Source organism: Chenopodium quinoa, unplaced genomic scaffold (genome assembly GCF_001683475.1).
Source record: "Chenopodium quinoa cultivar QQ74 unplaced genomic scaffold, ASM168347v1, whole genome shotgun sequence".
NCBI lineage: Eukaryota > Viridiplantae > Streptophyta > Magnoliopsida > Caryophyllales > Amaranthaceae > Chenopodium > Chenopodium quinoa.
The window spans coordinates 1,699,967-1,711,515 of NW_018745410.1; positions in this window are offsets into that span (position 1 = coordinate 1,699,967).

Genomic DNA, 11,549 nt, shown 5'->3' on the forward strand with positions numbered 1-11,549 from the left:
TTCGTGGTGGTCTGCTTAGTCCATTAAAAGTGGTGATCGCGGTTTTTCTCAATCACTCGACCAATCTAGTATTGGTGGACGACTCGTTCGAAGCTCGTGGACTAAGTAAAGGAGCAATGCTTTGGGCTCCATTCTCTCCTTGGTTTTCTTGTCGAATTGCTACGTGGAATTCACGCTTCAAAGGTATGATTATGTGTCTTGTGTGTTATGCATGTGATCTTGGGATTAGGTACTTGATTGAATATGATTCATGGTTTTCCGCTGCATAGTACCTATAAACTCCTACATTACCGCCCTAAGATTCTCAAATTCATCAACATATGCCTCAATAGTATCCGACTGACTTAAATTATTGAATTCCTCTACCTCATTTACCCCAAATTCATCCTTAAATAGGCCATTAACATCAATTACAAAATCATTTCAATCAAGAACAGATCGATTAGATAAGTAACTGGATACCCAGTTTTCAGCCTTATCTGTCGTATTAAGGGAATCAAGATCTACTTTTAATCATCAGGGATTTTACATAGAGCAAAATATTTAGAGCATTTCTTAATCCACATTCTTGGATTACTGTCATTAAATTTAGGAAACTCGAGCTTAGGATTATACCCCAATTTAGGTTGGAATACACGATCATCAAATTTAGCCAGTTCTATCTGATCCTTCATAATTTTCATCCTCCCTAGGAGGTCCTCAATTTGCTTGGTAGAAGCAGCAGCTGAGGCAGCAGACTGAGCTTTGAGCTTCCTCTCTAATGCAGCAAGCTGAGCATCCTTTTTGTTCACTCGCGTAGTGAGAGACAGTGCCAAAATGTAACGACACAAAGAACTACAACGGCGACTCTGATACCACTAATAAGGTTTAGACCTTATACTATTGCCTGAGCTAAGGATTTAGCTTCAGAATTTCAGACAAATATGATAATAGAAGAATAAGAAGAAGAAGAAGAAGAAGAAGAAGAAGAAGAAGAAGAAGAAGAAGAAGAAGAAGAAGAAGAAGAAGAAGAAGAAGAAGAAGAAGAAGAAGAAGAAGAAGAAGAAGAAGAAGAAGAAGAAGAAGAAGAACAGAGAGATAATAGAATAGATAGAGAGAGAGAGATAGAGAGAGAGAGAGAGAGAGAGAGAGAGAGAGAGAGATTAGAGAGAGAAGTTTTAATTTATTACATAATGTCACAATTACAACCTAAGGTGCATTATTAAAGCATGGACAAACTATCTTGCACCTTGGAAAATTGGGCAATTCTAAGTCTGTGCTTGATTATAGGTAATGGATTCATCGATCTTTCTAAAGTCTGCTGATTCTGAGACATCTAGCCTTTTATAATATTAGGTGATGTTAACTGAAGCCGAAATTTTCAATGCCACAAGCATCTACTAATAGGATACTTAGCCTTTTGCATCTGTTTGGCTTCAATCGATCCAAAACTTTGTTGTACAGTATGAAATACCTCTTCATTTGTTGTTGACTACATTTATGGCGTTTCCTGCAATATGTATTTTTGAGAGGTTAAAAATGGGAGATGACATGTGTATTATACTATTTCAAGAATCAGTAATATGGGAGATGTTATGCTTTACTGGGAAAAATATATATGATGCTGCTGTGACCGAACATTCACATATTGTGAAGTCGATTACTTAAGAAGTTAGGGTATGATAGATATGCTGGTTTACTAGGAAATATGGTGCTGTTATAACTTGTAACAGAATAATACCATGAATATACTAAAGAAGTTAGTGTATTATTTGTTCAATTCCCTTGTAGAAGCTTGTTTTTGCTGTTAACCATGTTCATCTAAAGCTACATTCATTTGCCTTTCATCAACTCTATCATATTGGCTTAAGTGTAAGGGGCGGACCTATTAAGACCGTGTGGTACTCCATCCCCGTTTTGTAAAAAGAAATAATAAAAAAAAAGGTCCATAAGCCCAAGTTAGTTATTTTTTTTTAAAAAAAAAAACCCAAAATTTTGGACTTCCTATTCCAAATATGTCGGTTACATTAGCGACAAACAAGTGCTGACTCTTTATTTCTCCTAACTTCCAAAGCCTTTCACGTGAATTGGGGAATATAAAAAGCAATTTTAATTTTTTTTATTTTTTAAAAATCTTATAGTCACCCTTTTCACAAAACCCTTACCTCGTATCTAATTTTTTCACTCCAGTTCAAATGCCTCAAACACTTGCTCAAATGCCTAGATCTACTGACTTGTACTATTGCCGCCCCACACCAACTTCCTACTTTGATAGCGCCGGTCGACCTAATTTTGCTACTGGCCGAATCGACGAGAAAATTTGTAATTTATTTTTATGATTTACTTTGTTTTCCCCCTTATATATGAATGTATTTGGTTTGTAATATTAAAAATATTTGTAATTTTCGATGATGCATCTTTGACATTTCTTTACTTTGTTGTCCGTGCATTGATATGATTAAGCTGGAAGTTTATTTTGGACCCCCAATTATAAATTCCTAGATCCGCAACTATTTAGTCTGTGTATTATTTGTATCCTACTGCCTTTAATTACTGTATTAAGCGCCTAAGCTTAGTGGAAAATAGTTTTGTTAATGGTGTTTATGATGGAAATCGATTAATATTTAAACTGAAATAGTAAAATTCTATACATAATTGTTAAATCTAAACCCATTAATAATCTTAGGGGCCGTTTGGTTTGGGTTAATAATCAAAGGGAATGGGAATGAACTGATATCATTCCCTTTGTTGTTGTTTGTTGGTCGCTTTTTTCACTCCCTTTACCCATTTTTATATTTGAGTTGAACCAAAATTAGTTTACATTAATTTTACTTTAATCCCCCCTAAGAATTTTATATTCCCTTTCCTTAGCCACCATACCCACCCCCATCCAAATCGCCGGAACTCACCCAGCTACCTCGTCGCGGACCCAGTCACCTCGCCGCACCTCCCCCACTTCTCGCCGAAACCCGTCTCACCTCCCCTACCTCTCCCCTCGAAAATATCTCTTCTACCCGGAAAACCTTCCACCACCCACGCAAAACCTTTTAAAACACTCTCGCTCCCCTTAACATCTTCGTCCAACCCTCCCCCCACCCTTGAAACCCTAGCCGCTAGAGTTTCGAGGGTGGGGGAGGGTTATCGACAATTTTAAGAGGAGGGAGAGTATTTTCTAGGGTTTTGTGTGGGTGGTTGAAGGTTTTTAGGGGAAGGGAGGGGTAGCGAGGGGTGGGGGAGGGGTAGCGAGGGCGATGAGTTCCGTCGAGGTAGTGGCTGGGCGGTGGGGTGGTCGCGTGGTGGATGGAAAAGTGAAGAAAGAGGGGTTTGTGTGGTGGTGGTGGTGGTGGTGGTGATTCCCTTTATTTTTTGAAAACAAACAACATACTATATGTAAAAGGTTTTATTCCATTCTCTTACATGCCCTTTGTTCATTCCATTATGTTTCCTCTGTGTGAACCAAACGACCCCTTAATGCCTTATGCTTTCTATGTTTTAAGTCATAACGGTACACTTCCTGTCTAATTGTATCGAACACATGTTTTTAATCATTAACCAGTGTTTAGCCCAGGCGATGCCCCGGGTCGATACGCTCAATATTAATGCATTATAGTTTTCATGTATTATATTTATGTAGATGAATTTTACTTTTAATTTTTTTGTATGTACATAATAATGTTAAATACATTTTAGATTTAGTCTAAGAAATGAATTTGTCATGTAAAAGTACAGAGAAAAACACTCTTATGGTCTACATTAATTATATTTAAGAAGAATAAGTTTACTAAATTATTAGGTAGCAAAGTTGGTATGACTTATTCATTTCTCAATGAACTGAAGTTCGATTCTTAACACAAAATTTTTTCTTAATTGACGCGTAGCATTCATATTTAATTTCTAATTGGGTGATGTGGCATCTTCTTCATGGAAGAGAGGGGTGATACGTGGCGTGTATGCTTGATTAGAAATGTCTTTTAATATATAGTATAAACTAGATTAGCTCCCGTGCGATGCACGGTTTTAAAAAAAAATTTAATAATAAAAGGAAAAAATACCCTTATAATTGTCATGATTTTTTTATGGGTAATGATATAGGTAGCCTTAGGGTTATGTATAAGCATTAAATATACTTCCTAAAATAAAATTAAGTTGGGAATTCATGACAAAATCACGCGCCGCAAATCAGTGTAATTAATATTGATCTTCCCTCAATCTTTCCTTTTTTAGCTTCTTATACGTAGCCCGGCTATGTTTATCATTTTTCTAAAAATAAATACATAAGAATAAATTTCAAAGGTCGAAATTAAAAAAAAAAAACCAAAAGTGGTATGATAGAAGCAATCGATGGACTACATTACATACTCCGTATTTGAAAAAAATAAAAAATTTTGATAGAGAGAAAATGAATTGATAGTTTTTTTTTTTTAATGGGAAGAGTAGCTTTTTTAAATTGCAGTACTTAATACTCCACTTTTTTTGGGAAGAGATAGTGATGAATAAGTCAATATTTATCAATGTTCATGCTAAAGTATCATATTAAAATCCATTTTTAAAAAATATCGGATTAAAATAAAAAAATGTCATCATCAAGTTACTTAGGCGGGAAAAAATTGCATATTATAATGACATGTGTATAGTTTATAGAGAAATATGACATTAGCGGTTTCTACTTTAGTTATAGTTATAGATTTGATTTTGCACTAGTCTAGTTTATGAACAATTGGCGTATGAAGTTATCCATTTTGACAATTTTAACATGAATCCACGAGAATTATTTCTACTTTTTTTCTTAAAAAAAAAAGAAATATTTTCTAGAGTTTGTAAAATTTGATCTTAAATTTGTTTCCTGACAATTACAACTTAAAAGGTTTATTAAGTCCATACTTGCATCCCCATTTTATAAAAAAATAAAAAAATAAAAAAAAATCAAGGCTAAAAATAAAATAAAAAAATAAAACTGGACCTCTATTCTAAATATCTCTGTTTTATTAGCTAACAAAACACCTACTCTTTAATTGTCCTATACTTCTTCACGTGAACATAGGTAAGCAAATTTATTTTATTTTATATTTTTTAATAGCCTTATGCACTCATGTGAACCCGTTTTCACAAAATCCTTTTCTATTTTTCTCTCTAAAACTCAAACTGTCAAAGGCATCAAACAGTCAAACACCTAACTTTCATCATAATTAAATTGATTGTGTGTTAAACTCTTACTTAATGGATTTTTAATTAAGTTGTTAAATTGTACTAAATTAGGGATTTAGGGTACTACCATTTTATTTAAATACAATTAGATAGCACTGTTTTTTTTTCTTTTTTTTTGTGTTTTTTTTTATTTGGTATCAGAAAACTAAGAATGTGGTAACTATTGGTAGCTCTAACTTGTGCATTTGATTGATTTGGTAAGCTGACAGAAAAATTGTAATTTTTTTTTTAACTATGCTTTACTTTGTTTTTCCCCTTATGAATGTATTTGGATTGTATAAGTAGAAACGATTTGCAATTTTCTGGTACAACATAGAAGCTTCTCTTTGATGTATCTTTGACATTTCCTTACTTTGTAGTTTGTACGTTTGTATGATTAAAGTGAACTTTACTTTGGATCCCCATTTATAGATTTCTGGATCAACCACAGTCATGATTATTTTACAATTTAAACCATTTGAACAATGAATATTATTATTATTATTATTATTATTATTATTATTATTATTATTATTATTATTATTACTATTATTATTATTATTATTATTATTATTGTCGTTGTTGTACTCCCTCCGTTTCACATTAGTTGCAATACTTTCTATTTCCGACCGTTTCATATTAGTTGCAACACTACTATATTTGGAAAGGACCCACCATTATATTACAATTTCTCTCTCCCACTCACCCCACTTTCACAAATATTTAATAATTTCTCTTTCCTCCAATCCCACCAACACTATTTTTTTTTATATTATTTCTATCTCATGCTAACAATACTTTACATTATAAGCCTATAAGTCTAGCCTATATTTTTCTTAAACTTTGAGTCAAGGCTACTGTTGCAACTTATGCAAACCGGAGGGAGTAATATATGCTAAAAAGTATGAAATTTGGCTTTAATTATCATTAGCAATATAATTAGGCATAAAGATTAACTTAAATAGATTGGCCCACCTAAACTAAATTGTCATTAACAACATCATTAGCTATATCATATAAAACAAAAAAATTAGCAAAACAAAAGAACTGATTAGAGCTGAATTGAACTGAACTAAACTGAAATTAAAGAGCTCATCAATGAACATATAAAACATGCTTCATCCCAAATAAACAAAATCAAGCACAAACGATTCAAGGCAAACCTAATGAACATGCTTCAATGTCAATCAATCTCATTCATCTAATCATTCTTCCACCCCAACAATTGTCAAGTAGAGCAAACCACATGAGCATGTAGAATTCAAGACTAGTGCTCACACACTCAACTCTCATTTATGTGACGAGTAAAAGATGTACTCGATCGCTCTCCAACCAACCCCTTTATATGTGAACAATGCCCTCCCAACTCACACTCTCGTGTGTTTAAAACAATGCACGCTCAACCTACTAGTCGACTCGAAATATGTCAAATCATAACTTGAATTGATAAACAACACTTTCACATTCATACAACTCTTATGCACAAAGGTCGGAAGGTCTTTAAAGCTTGTAATGTAAGGCTAGGGTAAAGGGTAGGATAAATTTAGGAAAATGTGAGAGAAAAGTCATGCTTAAGGGAGCCATATCCTAATAAAACCCAAGGTCAAAAACAAGTGATGACCAAAACATCTCCAATCACAACTTAACTTCCACAAAAATTCACCAATCAATCCTATACATAACAACAATCCCAACACTTACATATTCACTCACAAAGTATGATAATAGGAAATAGAGTGAATTAAAACAAATTTTGAACTACTTATTCTTTTTTTCTCTCTTTTTTTTTCAAACTTGAACTTTTTTTTTTCTTTTTTTTTTCCTTGAAAAACCTTCACATAGAACATTTGAACATGTGAAACAATTTTTTTTTTTTTTTTTGCTCTTTTTTTTCGTTTTACCTCATATTGGAAATTTTCAACTTTGAAACACAAAACATCAATATTTTTCAATCATAATATCAAAGAACAGTCACTCTTCTTTTATTCCCACATTGTGCAAATAATATGCACACCACTACTCCCTCACCTCACCAACTAATAGCTCCCCCAAGCCAAGCTTGGGACTAGTAACCAATGGGGCTCATATAGGCTTGTATTATGGCAAAATAAACAATAAAAAGGGCATAAGCAACAACATGGGTAACAAGAAGGGAAAAAATGTATCTAATATCGTTTGAAGGCTACCTAAGAGAACAAATGCCTTCGTCCTCCTTAATGTGTATAATATTGAGCCATACAAACATTACTAATAGTTACAAACCAATACTCAAATTCCTTGACATACCAGGAACTATCACACATTCCTAACCAAATCAACTAGTCAAGCACTATATTCACAAATAGTTGGCAAAATTGACGCATGTTTAGGAACCCAAACAATTAAACTTCAAATCATGATCAACAAATTCACAAAACTCATTATCATATACCAAGAATCAAAACAATATTTTCCAAGTATGGGACACAGGGAAGCATGATTTACAATTCATTGGAACGAAATAAAATCATCCATGCATCAATTAATCAGATTATAAAGGGCTTTTGTTCCGTATTATAATCACAGAGTTAATTTACCGGTATTAAATCTCATCTCTCGAATCTCGACTTAACCATTTATAAATTAGTTCGCCAATTGAAACTAAGCCTAAACATCAATTCTCATATCTCGAATCTCGAATTAATATTGCTAAACTCATACAATTAAATCTGGCCAAACCTAATTGCATAGCATTAAATCAATCAATAGGAAATTAATCAAGCATTGATAATCAACAATCACAAATTACCCCTTCATATTATTTATTAGATCCCCTAAACCCTAGAAATAAAACTACTCAAGCATAATTAAATCTAAAATAATCAAAACAATAAAACAAGACATGATGAAAGAATTAAAGAAAATAACTGTAATTCAAAGAGAAGAAATTGTTACCAAAAGAAATCTGGATTAAGGAATGGAATTAAGAACAAAGTTGAGAAAATTTAAAAGAGAGAAAATATTCTAAGTAGAGAGATAAAATCTAAAAGAGAAGGTCATCAAAATTACGTACAAAATCGTACTTAAAACATCCCTAAAACAAATCCTAATTCAAAACTAAAACTTCAGCTCCAAAAACACGCGCCCGATCGGGCCCGCCTTTTTTTCCTTCACTCTTCCTGGGCAGCTGCGCTCGATCGAGCGCGCCTTCTTGCTGATGCTTTCTTGTGCGCGCCCGCCCGATCGGGCAAGCTTGCCCGATCAGGCCCGACTTCTTCTTCGAGGCTTGGACTTCGATTGGGCTCGATTCTTCGGCCCAATCCGGATTTCCTCTTTGGGTCTTGAATATTCGATCCAAATTCCCCAACATCACATACCGAGCCCTTAACCACCGGCTCTAACCTGTCCTGGACTTCAAAGACGGTCGTGTCCTCTTAATGCTCGTAGTTGCTTCATGAAAAACCCGGAAAACGCTCCAAATGTGCAATTTCCTACAAAACTCAAGCAAAACTACAAAAACACTAGAAAACACTAATTAGTAATAAAAGTTGCTCTAAAGAGCAAAAAACACTACTAATTATGATCAAGGGACGGGGGTAAAAAACTATATAAATTGGGCATATCAATAACATTCTTGCTATTACTAAGCTTATTTTTTATATATATAAAATTTGTTGATGGTGAAGGACAAAAAATGGGTGAATATTATGAGAAAATGGATTATATGACTGGGGAAGTTGGTGATATTATAAAGAAAATAATAAACACGTGGAAGATATTGATAAAATGCAGGAAATTTTGATTGCTAGATGAGAAAAAATGAATATACATGTGCATTGCCTAGGTTTTACCCTTAATCTGTTTTTTTGTGATTCAAATTACTTGAATTATGATTCCTCTTAATGGAGTTGAAAGAAGAGTTCCTAAATTAGATAGAAAAGTAGTTTTGGGTGTTCTCGAAGCCTTTGATGAAATTGGGGATGATGTACATGAAAAAAAGCTATTGCGTGAACAAACGGCTAAGTTTCAACAAAAGCAAGGGATTTTTGGGACAAATGCATCTAAGATAGATGTTGTGACTATGTCACCAATGTCATGGTGGTCTACCTATGAGTTGTCAAAGATAGTCGTCAAAGTGTTTGATAGAGTTATGAGAAGGGAAAGATAATGTTGGAAAGCTTTGTTAAAAAAAATGTTGGAAAGCTAGATTATATTAAAGAGTATACAAGTGTATTTATAGTACATAAGTAAGCATTAGACTATGACTAGATACATTCGAGTATATGTCTAGGGACATTAGACAATAGTTAGGGAAATCTTTGTTAATCAACCTAATTGTGTAAATCAAGGAATAATGATATTGCTAACATCATTATCCTTTGCACGCCCGCGCAAGACAGATGTCTGATATATGTATTTTATATGCTATTTTATCCCCCGTCCCATGGTCATTTTTATGCATAATTGAGCTATTCGAAGCTACTTTTAGTACTAATGTGTGGTTTCAAGTGTTTTGTAGGAATTTCCTGGATTTGTCGATAATTTCTATGGTTTTTCAGCCATTACAAGATATAGCAGGTTTTGTCACATTCATGACTGTTGATCGTAGCCCAAGACTGACGAGGGGAAAACTAGGTCGGATCTAATTCTCCCTTGGTCAAACTAAATTTATAAACACTTAACAAACCTAAAAACGAGTATAGAGGCAAGTCAAGGGTCAAACCCAAAGGAACGGTAATGTTCAAGCACTTTCAATTATGCGCCTAAGCTAGGTCAAAATCGAAGGTAAGAGAGAATACTAACAACTAACGAAACAAGTAACCAAACAAATAAAACACTAGGAACGAGGATCAACAAGTAATCATGTCAATTGCAACAACTTAGGAAGAGCATGACAATCAAAGGTTGTGAAGACTAATGATAAGAGCAATCAATTGGAATCAAAGAGCAATCTCCCAATTGTTAAGCTAGGGTTCACTATGAATAACAAACCAAGAGAATCACAATCAAAACCAATCGATAATTGCAATTCCTAAATCAATTGTTCGTGTCATTAGAAATTACAATGCAATCTAGCATAATTCTCCAGGCCTAATCGAATTACACACATGCAAACCTTCATTAATCATTTTAATCTCAACAATCAATCAACACAATTCCCAAATTAATCACAATTAATCAATCATACACGTTTCACCCCATTCCTAGCCAACAACTACTCAAATATCATCATCTATCAACAATCAACTAAAGGAATTAAGAATCAACAATATATCAAGAACAATTACACTAATCAAACATCAAACATCAAAATCAAACCAAACAAACACGAAATGAAACAAAGCAATAAGCTGAGTTAGAGTTAAGAATGCTCATTGATAATAGAGAAGATCTTTAACACAATTGTCACCCTTGTATGTTCAATCTCTCAATCACCATTGAAATCCTTCACTTTCTCTCTCTAAAACTACTCCTATTCTAGAGAGAGGAACTCCTAATCTAAGCTAATCCTCCTTAGAGGAGAGAGAAACTATTCTAAACTAAAGTTTCATCTATGAACAATAAAGAAGGCCGTACACTATATATACAAAAGGAGAAAATAAAAGAAATCGTAAGTAAAACCCAGAAATCCGCGCCCGTGGAGAAATCGGTCGCGCCCGCGAAGGACAAAACCCCCAAACCCGCGCCCGCGGGGCTAGGCCCGCGCCCTGCCCTTGAGAAGTTCCTGCATCAAATCGAGCAAATTTGGGCAGCAGCCACCCGCGCCCGCGGCACTAGGGCCCACGCCCGTGGCTGTGTTGCTGCGCGGCTGGGCTGCTGGGTGCGTGGCTGCTCGCTACGCGCAAGAATGCTCGGGGCTGCTGCGATGCGCGGCTTCTTGGTGCTTGCGGAGTTTGCTCGGCTTGGCTGGACTTGCGTGCTTGGCTTTCCTAACTCGGTTGTGTTAAATTCCTTGAATGCACTTGAGCTCCTTCCTTTATTATTAAATCCGCGGAAACTTGACATACCTACAAAACAAGACAAAGAAACGGATAAGCAAGATACATAGCCGAGAAATGAATAAAATAATAAGAAAACCATTAAAAGCACGCATTTCTCTAAACTAACACACAAACACGCAAATCGAGCATTATTCCCTAAAAACACGACACAAACAACGAAAAACGAGCATAAAAATATAAAGGAAACATAGCCTAAAGGTGCCATAAATGGCACGGATCAAATTCCCCCAAGATAAACTTTTGGTCATCCTCGAGCAAAACAAAATCCAACCCAAGGGAAAAATGAAGACATTATTCAAGCAAAGAAAGAAACAAGAAAACTAGAGAAGATGGGAATATACACTAACTCACTTTCGTAGGAATCACGGTCAATTTTAGCAACTAAAGACAAGCCATTTAAACCCC